Source organism: Arvicanthis niloticus, chromosome X (assembly GCF_011762505.2).
Source record: "Arvicanthis niloticus isolate mArvNil1 chromosome X, mArvNil1.pat.X, whole genome shotgun sequence".
NCBI lineage: Eukaryota > Metazoa > Chordata > Mammalia > Rodentia > Muridae > Arvicanthis > Arvicanthis niloticus.
This window is the reverse complement of record NC_047679.1, coordinates 10929454-10943264: the sequence shown is the minus strand read 5'-3', so window position 1 is coordinate 10943264 and position 13811 is coordinate 10929454. Positions and strand designations below refer to the sequence as shown.

At 43.3% G+C, this 13811-nt stretch overlaps 1 protein-coding gene and 1 pseudogene across 6 annotated transcripts in view; one reads left to right on the top strand and one right to left on the bottom strand.

Annotated features, from left to right (window-relative positions):
* The window catches only part of LOC143435525 (uncharacterized), a 230881-nt gene that overhangs the window by 56874 nt on the left and 160196 nt on the right, over positions 1-13811 (bottom strand). The window lies entirely within an intron of this gene.
* LOC117694587 (small ribosomal subunit protein uS8 pseudogene) lies at positions 7001-7417 on the top strand (annotated as a pseudogene).

The following is a 13811-nucleotide window of genomic DNA, read 5'->3' as shown; positions in this document are numbered from 1 at the left end:
TAATAGATCAGGATTATACCGGAGAACTTCAAGTTCTCTGTTCTAGCCCACAAGGTGTATTCTCCATCTCCCCTGGGGACAGGATTGCTCAATTGGTTGTTCTTCCAAGCTTACATGATTGTTTTCCATCCACCGAGAAGCTTAGAGGTGCTCAAGGGCTTGGTTCCTCAGGAACTGACTTCACTCATCTGGTGGTTGACTTTAAAACTAGACCCACCTTACAGTTAGCAATAGAGGGGAAGAACTTTACTGGAATTCTGGACTCAGGAGCAGATAAAAGTATTATTTCTTCTAATTGGTGGCCTAAGGCACGGCCTGTAAAAAGATCGTCCCACTCCCTACAAGGATTGGGATACGAGGCCAGTCCTGCAGTCAGTTCTCGCTCGTTGACTTGGCAGGCATCAGAGGGTCAAACAGGAAGTTTTATACCTTATGTGCTTCCTCTCCCTGTCAATCTCTGGGGAAGAGATATTTTACAAGGCCTAGGGCTAGTTCTGACTAGTGAATACTCCCCACAAGCTATAAACATTATGAAGAGCATGGGATTTAAAGAAGGGAAAGGTCTTGGCAGGAACGAAGAAGGAAGGTTAGATCCTGTCTCACAAGAATCAAACACAGGAAGACAAGGCCTGGGTTTTTCCTAGTTGCCACTGAGGGTTCTATGCCCATAACCTGGCTCACAGAGGAGGCCGTGTGGGTTCCTCAGTGGCCCCTATCCTCTGAAAATTTGGAAGCTGCTACAAAACTAATTAAAGAACAAGTGCAGCTTGGTCATTTAGAACCTTCTACCTCTCCCTGGAATACACCCATATTTGTCATTAAAAAGAAATCCGGAAAGTGGAGGCTTTTACATGATTTAAGAGCCGTCAATGCACAGATGCGACTATTTGGCTCTGTGCAACGAGGCTTGCCTTTACTCTCTGCCTTGCCTAAGCAGTGGAAAATTATAATTATAGATATAAAGATTGTTTTTTCTCTATTCCTTTGTGTCCACAAGATAGACCAAGATTTGCATTTACACTACCTACTATTAATCATTTTGAACCTGATAAAAGATATCAGTGGAAAGTTCTGCCTCAGGGCATGGCCAACAGCCCCACTATATGTCAGCTGTATGTACAAATGGCCCTCGAGCCAATTAAGAAACAATTTCCCTCTCTGCTGCTGGCCCATTACACAGATGACATTATTATGTGTCATAAGGATTTAATTACTTTACAGACCTCATACCCCTTATTATTAAACACCTTGGAACACTGGGGTCTACATGTTGCTACTGAGAAAGTTCAATTTTCAGAAATTGGTTCCTTTTTAGGGACAGTTATCTATCCAGAAAAGATAATTCCTCAGAAATTGGAGATTCGTAGAGACCATTTACATACTTTGAATGATTTTCAGAAATTATTAGGTGATATAAATTGGTTAAGACCATTTTTTAAAATTCCCTCGGCCGAGCTGAAACCTTTATTTGATATTTTGGAAGGGGATGCTCATATTTCCTCACCGAGGGCCTTAACACCAGCTTCGAGCCGTGCTCTGCAAGTAGTAGAAAACGCTTTACAAGATGCCCAGTTGAAATGCATAGATGAAACCAAAACTTTTGACTTATGTGTTTTTAAAACTAGACACTTACCAACTGCTGTATTATGGCAGGAGGAGCCCTTGTTATGGGTTCATCCCAATGCTTCTCCTGCAAAGATTATTGAAAGGTATCCAGATGCAGTTGCTCAACTTGCCCTTCGTGGAGTAAAAGTAGCCATTACTCATTTTGGAAGGGAGCCTAAGGTTTTGATAGTGCCTTATACTGCCCATCAAGTCCAAATATTAACGGCGACCTCTGATGTTTGGGCAGTGCTGGTTACTTCCTTCAATGGTCAAATAGATAATCATTATCCTAAGCATCCCATCTTACAATTTGCCTTAACTCAAGCTATCATATTTCCACATATTGTGTCTCAGGAGCCACTCCCAGATGGAATGATAGTCTATATGGTTGGGTCAAAAACAGGAGTGGGTGCCTATGTGGTTAATGATAAGGTTACATCCAAACAATACCATGAAACCTCACCTCAAATTGTGGAATGCTTAGTGGTGTCAGAGGTTCTGGAAATCTTTCCAGGTCCCTTAAATATTGTTTCAGATTCCTTCTATGTGGTTAATGCAGTAAAAGCATTAGAAGTTGCTGGGTTAATTAAGACATCTAGCAGACTTGTAGAAGTTTTTCAAAAGATTCAGCTTACCCTGGCTAAGCGAATATTCCCTGTCTTTATAACTCATATTAGGGCTCACTCAGGCTTACCGGGACCTATGTCCCATGGAAATGACCTGGCAGATCGAGCCACAAAGTTGATTGCAATTGCCCTTTCGCCAAAATTGGATTTGGCTAAAGCCTTTCACAAAAGGTTTCATGTGACAGCTGAGACATTACGATGTCGATTTAACATCTCTAGAAGGGAGGCCAGAGATATCATGACTCAATGCCAAAACTGCTGTCAATTCCTACCTGTTCCCCATACCGGAATTAACCCTCAGGGAATTAGGCCATTACAAATCTGGCAAATGGATGTTACTCACATCTCATCCTTTGGCAAATTACAATATTTGCACGTCTCTATTGATACCTGTTCTGGAGTTATGTTCGCCTCTCCATTGACCAGAGAAAAGGTGCCCCATGTTATTCAACATTGCCTCGAGGCTTGGAGTGCCTGGGGAAAGCCTAAAATCCTTAAAACTGACAATGGACCAGCCTACACTTCTCAAAAATTTCAACAATTTTGTCGCCATATGGAGGTGACACACCTGACGGGTCTTCCTTACAACCCTCAGGGACAGGGCATCATTGAGCGTGCTCATCATACCCTTAAAACTTATTTGATAAAACAAAAAGGAGAAGTTGAGGAAGCTCTGCCTATGGTGCCACGAGCTACTGTTTCTCTGGCACTTTTTACCCTCAACTTTTTGAATTTGGACAGTCAGGGCAATACAGCGGCTGATCGCCATTGCCTGGAACCAACTAGGCCAAAAGAAATGATAAAATGGAAAGATGTTTTGACTGGTCAATGGAAAGGCCCGGATCCTATTTTAAAAAGATCCCGGGGAGCGGTTTGTGTTTTTCCACAGGAAGAAGACAATCCATTTTGGCTGCCAGAACGACTGACGCGGCGACTCGCGGTTCCTGAAAATGACCCCCCCCCCCCCGAAGGATTCATCTGCAGACGCTCTCAGTTCGCATTTGGACTCTCCTAAATCGGGTTCCAAGGAAGTGGACTAGGGAGCTGGACCAGATGCAGTAGCAATTGCAGATCCGGATTTCGAGCCTTGATGGAACTCGAGTGGACCCTGTTACCCCTGGCGATTTTACTTCTTGGCCTACCTCCGCCTTTTCCTTCTTTCTTTCTCTCTTTCTTAAAGGGTGGGAATAGGCCTGCTTGGTGCAGCCCTATGTTGTGGATTAGTGTTCATGATGGTTGGTCTGTAAGCTCAGAGCCCAACAAAAATGTGACAAGGTCGCTATCGCCCAAGCACTAGTAGTCTTGGAGCAAGCATCTCCCCCTGAAATTTGGCTATCTAGGCCAAGAAAGTAGCTGATGACTGAGACCCTCAGTCGATGCACCTCAAGGGTTCAGCCCATTGCACTGGGTCGATGAGAGGTCTAAGTCCAGCCAGCCATTGCCTGAATAACTGGTACCTGATTATTTAGAGGTGTTTGCGAGTGGGTACTCAACAGGGAATGTTCCACGAGTGTGGATAGATTTCCCGAAAGTATGCCTGATTGCACAAAGGTTTGATGCCAAGAAACCTCCCCTGGTGGCGCCCCAGGGTGGAGGTTCCCTTTCCCCGACAAAAGGCATTGAGATCAGTATGGGAAGTAAACCCATTACAATATCTCATTTTGCACAGGGGATCAGGCCTCTGCTTTCCCTCACTGAGTTGGTGCTGCACTTGATAGGCAATAGGCTGTTCCATCTTAAATATATAGATAGGGGGAGATGTTGGGAGCCGCAGTGATTCGCCATTCCAAGATGGCCCGGACATCCTGTCCTCCCACTTGTAAACAACTGACTGTGCAGGTGCAAAAGGGAAAAGGTGCGCCAAAGTCACTGCCCATCCCAGGGAGTAATATGGGGTGATGAGTGAACAGCCAATCAGAAGTGAACACGCCACTCTAGGGTATATATAGCAGTGCCTTTCCCGGGCTTGGGGTCATTTCCGCTTTTGCTGTTACAAGAAGTAAATCCTCGTCTGTAGTGATACCCGATTACTGCCTCCATGTCCTTTTTTGCGGGCAAAGGGGACACAAAAGAGGTGTGCACAACATCATCCTGAAGATAGAAGAGACTCTACCTGGGTGTGATGGTTTGTATATTCTCGGCACAAGGAGTGGCACTATCAGAAGGTGTGGCCCTGTTGAAGTAGCTGTGGCCCTGTTGGAGTAGGTGTGTCACTGTGGGTGTGGGCTTTAAGACCCCCATCCTAGTGGCCTGGAAAGCAGTATTCTGCTAGCAGCCCTCAGATGAAGTTGTAGACCTTTCACCTCCTCCTGCACCATCCCTGCCTGCATGCTGCCATGCTCCCGTCTGGATGATAACGGACTGAACCTCTGAACCTGCAAGGCAGCCCCAATTAAATGTTGTCCTTTATAAGACTTGCCTTGGTCATAGTGTCTGCTCACAGCAGTAAAACTCTAAGAACGAAGTTCCTGGGACTGGGGTATTGCTGTGATAGGTCTGAAAATGGTTTTGTCTGGAAGAATGTGGATTTTGGGACTTTGGATTTGGAAAGCAGTAGAATGCTTTAAGTGGGACTTAATGGGCTATACTAGTGGCAACATGGAAGACTTTGTTACCTAGAGTGATTTGAACTGTGCTGACATGACCCAAGACAGATCAGTGGAGAAGAATTTCAGAATGTGGCCTAGAGACTGTTTTTGTGGTATTTTGGTGAAGAATGTTGCTGCTTTTTGCCATTGTCCGAAGACTCTGCCCTGAAGTTAAGGTGAAGAGATTTAGATTAATTGCTTTGAAACAGGAAGTCTCAAAACAGCCTGGTGTAAATTCTGTTGTGTGCTTACTAAAGTTCTGTCTTAGGAAGAACATTTTAAAGAAAAGGAGCAAGTTGAGAAAGGAAAGATACAAAATATACGGTTCAAGAGTTCAATTAAAGGGACAGGAAGTAGAACAGAGCTGAATCCCATGTTCTAGAAGATGTCAGATTAAGGGAATGGGACTTTGAGGCAAGATCCTACCCAGCTAAATTTACATCCAGGCATGGTGGTACACACTTTTAATCCCAGGGGATAAAGACAAGCAGATCTCTGAGTTCAAGGCTAGGCTGGGACAGAGCAAGTTTTGGTGAAGAAAAGCTTAAGTCCAGGTGCAGTGGTGCATGCCTTTAGTCTCAGGAGACAGGCATGCAGATCTCTGAGTTCAAGGTCAATCTACAGAGCAAGATGCAGGACAGCCAAGCTTAGGCAGTGAAGGAGTTGGGCCAGATGAATTTAAGTGTATAAAGCTCAAAAATAAAAGTGGCTTTTAGCTGTCTTAGTGTTCTGCTATTGTGAAGAGACACCGTGACCAAGGCAACTCTTATAAAGGCAAACACTGACTTGGGGCTGGCTTACAATTTCAGAAGTTTAATTCATTGTCATCATGGCAGGGAGCACGGTGGGACACAGGCAGATATAGCAGCTGTAGAAGGACCTGAGAATTCTACATCTTGATCCATAGGCAGAGAGGAGAGGGAGTGGCAGGGGGAGAGGGGGAGGGGGAGGGACAGGGGGGGAGGGAGAGGGAATAGGGAGTAGGGAGAAGGAGGTAGAGAGAGGGGGAGAGGGAGAGGTAGGTAAGGAGAAAAAGAGAGGGGGTAGGGGTAGGGGGAGAGGGAGGAGGATAGGGAGAGATAATAGGGAATAGGGAGAAAGAGGGAGAGGGAAGAGTGAGGGGGAGAGGGAGGGGGAGAGAGACGGACTGAGACTGCTGAACACTGAACCTGCCTTGAATTTTTGAAACCCTAAAGTCCACCCCCAGTTACATCTACTCTAACAAGGTCACACCAGTTAATCCCTCTCATATAGTCAAGGAGCATCCCAGCCTATGAACCTACAGGGACCATTCCCATTCAAACCAGTGACAAAGCAAGGAATCCAGAATCAGCTAAGGAAGGGAACTTGGTTCCATGGAACAGTAGCATGATTCTAGCCAAATTGCAAGGCAAGCTTCCTGCTAAGGCCAATAGCTAGAGAACCCATGTAGTGTCATGACCCTTAAAGATGTTAAGTAATGACTAGACTAGACTAGACTAGACTAGACTAGACTAGACTAGACTAGACTAGAGCTATTGCAGCTTTTGCAGAAGAAGAAGCAATTCTTCACGATAACTTTTTGTAGCTTTTTTCTTTTGGTATTCTGTAGGTTCTTCTGTCTCCTTTTCTTACAAACATCAGCCCCCACCCCCACCCCAGTTTCCAGGCCAGCCCCTTCCAAAGTCTCTCAATCGCTCCTCCCTCAGTTCCCCAACAGTGTGCTGTAACAACAGTCCCTTCTCTCACTTTTCCCAATACTAGCAGCTCCAAACTATAACCAGTGTTCTGGCCTCTCTGCTCAGCTCAGCTTCTCCTGCTCACTTGTCACCAACTGTCCTCTCACTCTCTTAGCCCAATTCTCTTCCCACTGTCTCCTAACAATATGGCTTCTCCTGGCTCACCTGGCTCCTCTTTTCACTCTGCTCCATCTCTTCTGCATCAGTTGTGTTCCCTTCTCTGGATCTACTCACTCTTCTTTCTTCCTGCACCAACTGTCTTCTCTGACCCTGCTTTCTGACCATACTCTTCTGCCACTTGGACCCTACTTCCCCTCTGTCAACCTCTGGTGGCCTTTTATATCCTCTCCTGTTCCCAGAATTCCAAGAGGCACTGAAGGTTATAGGGTCAAGCAGTTTTCTTAAAGAGCCAGACACAGGTGCGTTTGCCCCTCCTACTCTCTTTCTGCCATCTTCCCTCACCGTCACCACGGTGAGAATGGATGTTCTGGCGGATGCTCTCAAGAGCATCAATAACGCCGAAAAGCGGGGCAAATGCCAGGTCCTCATCAGGCCGTGTTCTAAAGTCATCCTTCGGTTCTTAACTGTGATGATGAAGCATGGTTACATTGGTGAATTCGAGATCATTGATGACCACTGAGCTGGGAAGATAGTTGTGAACCTCACGGGCAGGTTGAACAAGTGTGGAGTTATCAGCCCTAGATTTGATGTTCAACTCAAAGACCTAGAAAAATGGCAGAACAATCTGCTCCCATCACGCCAGTTTGGTTTCATTGTGTTGACAACCTCTGCTGGCATCATGGACCATGAAGAGGCAAGACGAAAACATACCGGAGGGAAAATCCTGGGATTCTTTTTTTTAAATGTAAAGCATAAATAAAAACCTTCATGGACTGTGGAAAAAAAAAGAGCCAGACACACAAAATAAATCACATTACACTTTTTAAAAACTGCATGCATGTATATGATGTGAGTTTGCAAATGTGTGACCAAGACTTTTGTGGGTGTGATTGCATTTGTATGTGGGTCTAGGTAGAGTCCAGATGTTGAAGTCCAGTGTATTCCTTGGTCTCTTTCTAGCTCATATTCTGAGTCCTCTACAAATGAAGCCAGAACTCACTGACTTGGCTAGTTACCAAGATGTCGATATTGCAGTTCTTTGTGTCTGTTTGGAGGACTGGGATTACAGTCAGGCTACCACACCTACCCAACACATATGTAGGTTCAAAACTGGAGAGTCACAAGATAATGAGAGTGTAAGATTGGGGCATGAGAAAGAACCGATTCAAGTTTGGTAAAAGGAGTCTTTTGTCAAAAAATGTAAGTAATAAAGACACTAAGAGGAGCAAATTAAATGTGCAATGAAGGAGAATTCTTTCAGGTTGCAAACTAGAAATAGGAGTTTAGTATTGGCTACTGGTTCTGTGGTGGCTAGTCTTGGTTGTCAACTTGACTACTTCTAGAATCAGCTAAAATCCAGGCTGCCAGGTACTCCTGGGAGGGATCAGGATGAAGGGATGTATTGTAACCCTCCTCTGAAGAGGTGGCAAAGAGCCTTCAGGGCTTCAGGGAGGGGACCAGCAGGGTGTCTTCTACTCCCCTCTTTTTTATCTTCCTTCTCCCACTTCCTCCATCTGGCCTCCCCTCCCAGATTCTCCAGTCAGATCACCATTCTAAACAGTTTGTTAATTTGTCTGGGCAGCTGAGGCAGCTGTGGGAGCCACAGCAGACAGAGAACACAGGGGACTCAGGCAGCTGGGCCCTCAGCAGGGCTGTTGTGGGTGATTGCTGGAGTCTTTATCCTCCAGGGACAGTTTCATTGTTCCAAAAGATGGTGATGTTTCAGAGGACTGAAACTCTCGTGTGGTGGTGTCTCTGGAGGCTAAAGTGCAGGTGCCAAGTGGTTCCAAGTAGCTGGGTTCAGTTTGTCTCAGGGGCACCTCTGCAGGTTCTGCCTGGTTCTATTCAGCACCTAGAGGGCAGACATGAGTCCCTGACCTTGTTCTCTGCATTGTCCAGAGCCTTTCTGTGCTGGTTGTGAGGTGACTGCAAATAAGAACGTGTCCAGCAGGGGGCACAATATGCATGGATGTTCTCCAGGAACAGTCTTGGCTGGGAAAGAGATCTAGACTCCAGGTTCTCAAAATATTGTTTTCCTGTGCATTCCTAAGTACTCCTTGCCTTGGAAAACAATACAAAATTAAAGATTTTTCTTATTTTTACCTTTTTTTTCACAACGAAGTCAACTTTACTCAGAGGCAAAAAATTTGGTGGCCATGTTTTTGTCTTTGGTTTAGTTACTGTTCTATTACTATAAGACACACCATGACCAAGACAACACGTATAAAATACAGAGGGTTAGTCCATTACCACTGTGGGAAGGTATATTGCTAAAGCAGTAGCTGAGAGTGTTCTAGCCTGATCCACAGGCTGCCTGAGTTTTGTAAGTGTTGTCTTGGTCAGGGTGTCTCTTCATAGTAATAGAACTGTAACTAAGACAAAGACAGGAAAGAGCAAGATAGTGGGCGTGGTGTGGGCATCTGAACTCTGAAAGCCTATTCCCAGTGGCACACTTTCCTCAACAAGGCCATAATTCCTAATCTTTCTTATATAGTGCCACTCCCTGGTGATCAAGTATTCAAGAAATTAAAGACTTTCCAGAACTGATTGACAATGAATACACGAGCTGGAGAGATGGCTCAGCGGTTAACAGCACTGGCTGCTCTTCCAGAAGTCCTGAGACCAATTCCTAGCAACCACATGGTGGCTCGCAATCATTTGTAATGGGGTCTGATGCCCTCTTTTGATGTGCCTGAAGACAGCAACAGTGTACATAAAATAAATAAATAAATCTTAAAAAAAAGAAAGTGAATACACAACATACCCAAACTTATGGGATACAATGAAGGCAGTTCTAAAGGGGAAGTTCATAACATTAAATGTTTATATAAAAAACATGGAGAGATCTCATACTAGGAACTTAAATGCACAACTGAAAAGTCTAGAACAACAAGAGAAAATCGCACCCGAAGGAGTACATGGCAAGAAATAATCAAAGTCAGTGCTTGTGATGGTTTGCATATGCTTTGCCCAGGGGTTGGCATTATTAGACGGTGTGGACTTGTTGGAGTAGCTGTGTCACTGTGGGTGTGGGCTTTAGTACTGGTCTTAGCTTCCTGGAAGTGAGTATTCTGTTAGCCTTTAGATGAAGACTTAGAACTCTCAGCTCTCCGGACCATGGTGGTGCACACCTTTAGTCCCAGCACTTGGGAGGCAGAGGCAGGTGGATTTCTGAGTTCGAGGCCAGCCTGGTCTACAGAGTGAGTTCCAGGACAGCCAGGGCTACACAGAGAAACCCTGTCTTGAAAAACCTGCCTTGGACGCAGCCATGCTCCCACCTGGATGATAATGGATGGAACCTCTGAACCTGTAAGCCAGCCCCAATTAAAAGTTGTCCTCATAAGAGTTGCTTTGGTCATGGTGTCTGTTCACAGCAGTAATACCCTAACTAATACAGGGATGAAACTGATAGGACAGAAATAAAACAAAACAAAGAATCCATGAAACAAAGAGGTAGTTCATTGAAAGTTATAAAAGGACAAACCCTTTTACAAATTAATTAAAAGGTGGGGAGAGATATTCAAATAAATAGAAATGAAAGGGAGATATAACAACAGAACAAAGGAAATCCACAGAACTATGACCACAGTTACTCTGATACCCAAAGTACATAAAAACTCACAACAGAAGAGAATTACAGACTAATTTCCCCTATAAAAACAGACAGGCAAAAATACTCAATAAGATACTTGCAACCAAATCTAAGAACACATCAAAAAGATCAAGGACCATGATCAGGTAGGCTTCATCTTAGAAATGTAAGCATAGTTAAACATACATAAATAGATAAATGTAATCCACCATATGAACAAACTGAAAGATAAAAACTACATTTGATGCAGAAAAGATCTCTGACAGAATCCACACCATTTAATAATAAAAGTACTGGAGACTTTTATTATGGGATACAAGGGGCATACCTCAACATAATAAAAGCAGTTTAAACTCAAAGCAATTCCACTAAGGTCAGAAACAAGACAAGGTTGTCCACTCTCTCCATGCTTGTTCAGTATAGTACTTGAAGCCTTAGCTACACCAATAAGAAGACAACTGAAGGAGATAGAGGGAAAATAAGCCGGAAAGGAAGAAGTCAAAGTATCTGTATTTGCAGATGATATGATAGTATACATAAGTGACGCTAAAAATTCTACCAGGAAACTCCTACAGCACATCAACATTTTCAGCAAAGTATCTGACTTACCCACAAACATCAGTAGCCCTCCTATATACACAAATGACAAAAGGATTGAAAAAGAAATCACGGAAACAATGCCTTTCACAATATCCTCAAAGAATACATTGTGGGGGTAATTCTAACCAAGCAAGTGAAAGACTTGGATGATAAAAACATCAAGCCATTGAAGGAAGATTAAAGAAGATATCAGAGCATGGAAAGATATTCCATGGTCATTAACTGGTAAGATTTACATAGTGAAAATGACCATCCTATTGAAAGCAATCTACAGATTCAATGAGATACCCATTAAAATTGTAACACAATTCTTTATAGATATTGGAAGGACAATCTTCAGGTTCACAGGGAGACGCAAAAAACACAGCATAGCTAAAACAATCCTGAACAACCTAAGAACTTCCGGAGGTCTCATGATTTCCAATTTCAAGGTGTGTTATAAATGAATAGTAATTAAAATAGCATGGCTCTGGCATAAAAAACCAAACGGGTTGATAAATGAAATTGAATTGAAGACCTAGACATTAAGCCACATACCTATGGACATCTGATTTTTGAGAGAGGCCAAAATTAAACACTGGAAAGATAGCATCTTCAACAAGTGGTGGTGTCAAACTGCAAACTGGATGTCTGCATGCAGAAGAATCCAAATAGACCACGTCTATCACCCTGCAGAAAACTCAACTCCAAATGATCAAAGACCTCAACATAAAAGCAGATACACTGATAGAAGAAAGAGTGGGGAATACCCTTGAACTCAGTGTCACAGGAGAAGACTTTCTGAACAGAACACCACAGGCTTTAAGATCAACAAGTAATAAGTGGGACCCAAGGAAGCTGAGAGCTTCTCTATGGCAAAGGACACAGTCATTCAGACAAAGTGGAAGGCCAGAGAATGGGAAAAGATCTTCATCAATTCCACATATGATAGAGGGCTAATATCCAAAATATATAAGGAATTCAAGAAACTTGCAATCAGAAAACCAAATAGTCCAATTAAAAATGGGATACAGATCTAAACAGAACTCTCAGTAGATAAAACTCACATGGCTGAGAAACACTTAAAGAAATCTTCAACATCTTTAGCCATCAGGAAAATGTAGATCAAAACTATGAGGTTCCATCTTACACCAGTCAGAATGGCTAAGATTAACAAAACAAACAACAGCTCATGGAATAAAGAGGACGACTTATCCATTGCTGGTGGGAGTGCAAACTTGTACAGCCACTATGGAAATCAGGGTGACAGTACCTCAGAAAGGTGGGAGCCGATCTACCTCAAAATCCAGGTGTATCACTCTGGGGTATATACCCAAAGGATGCTCCATTCTACCATAAGGACACTTACTCAACTGTGTTAATTGCTATTCATAATAGCCAGAACTTGAAAACAAAACAGATGTCCTTCAACAGAAGAATGGATAAAGGAAATATGGTACATTAACACAATGGGGTATTACTCAGCACTTAGAAAATGACATCATGTAATTTGTAGGCAAATGGACGGAACTTAGGAATATATGAGTGAGGTCTTCCAGATCCAGAAAGACAGATATGCTATATATTCACTTGCATGTGTGTATTAGCTGTGAAATTAGTGATATCCAAGAACACAGAGGGTAGGTGTAGTATAAGCGACCAGAGGGGACAGCTGCATCTCATTAGGAAAGAGGGACAGAATAAATAATTACTGATAGATGTACAGAGCTAGCAGGGAAGGGTCAAGAGGGGAGGGAGAGGGGATAAAAGGTTGTGTGAGGGAATACAGGGAAAGGCAACTAAAATGAAGGGGCATTTGAGTGGTATCCTTATAATAGAAAAGACAGAGTGGCAACTGGCCATCTCTTGCCATCAAATGAAGCTTCTGGTACCAGGATTGGGTTAGATCTAATTATGTTTTTGGCCAAAGGGGTCTTATGGGAATCCCCAAACAGCCCAGCTGGTTGCTAAGAGTATAGACTGCATTCTAAACTGACAGCAAGACCCTACTGCTGAAGACAACACCTGCACAACTCTCCCTCTCCCTCCCTCTCCCCCTGTTATCTCTATAAAACATGGAAAATCACTGTCTGCATGTGAGTATAGAGGATGAAATGTCACTGTATGTAGCATGAGATACAGGACAGTGCACACTCAAACTGAAGGTAGTATCTATGTTTGCCAGTATCTTGTTATCTATAATAATATGCATTCTTTATTATTGTAGTAGAATATTATGTGAAATGCCTTCCAGATATTTTCCGAATGAAATCCTGTTCACTTGGCCCTGATGTGAAGAAGAAAGGAGCTGCCTTTCACCTCCTCAGGCATCTTGACTGAAAAGGATATCCTTTATAGTGATGAGGGGTCAGATGTTTGTTGGATACAGCAGGCACAGGAAGGCAGAAACCACAATGTTCTCATCCATATGTGGAAGGCAAAAACTTTCCTTCTATAGAAGATAAGAATCTTATCAGTGGCTTACCTAGTGACTAATGTCACTAGAAGCTTGGCAATGAGGAGTCCATCAGAAGTAGGTAGGATGATGATAAGTACCAAATACAGTTGGAGAAGGGGCCGAAGTTCTAGTGGGTCTTAAAATCACTTATTATTATTAATGACTACCACTACATGTGTTTCTGATGTGCTTATGTGTGTGCATGTGCCACTATGTGCATGCCAGACAATAAATTTGTGTAGCTGGTTCTCTCTTTCCATCTTTATATGGGTTCAAAGGACCCAACTCAGATGGTCAGGCTTGCTATGTGAAGAGTCTTTCTGGCTGAGCCATCTCTCTCTCTGTCCCAAGTAACAATATTCTGCAGTACATTTTGAGTGTCTGCAGTTTATAAAAATTTATGATGAATTATGTAATAAAATAGGAGAGAAGGTAGGCATGGCTCCACAGACCTGTACACTGACGTGATCTGGAAGCTGAGAAGAAGGGATCACAGATTAAAGAAGTGTCACACACTATCTTAAA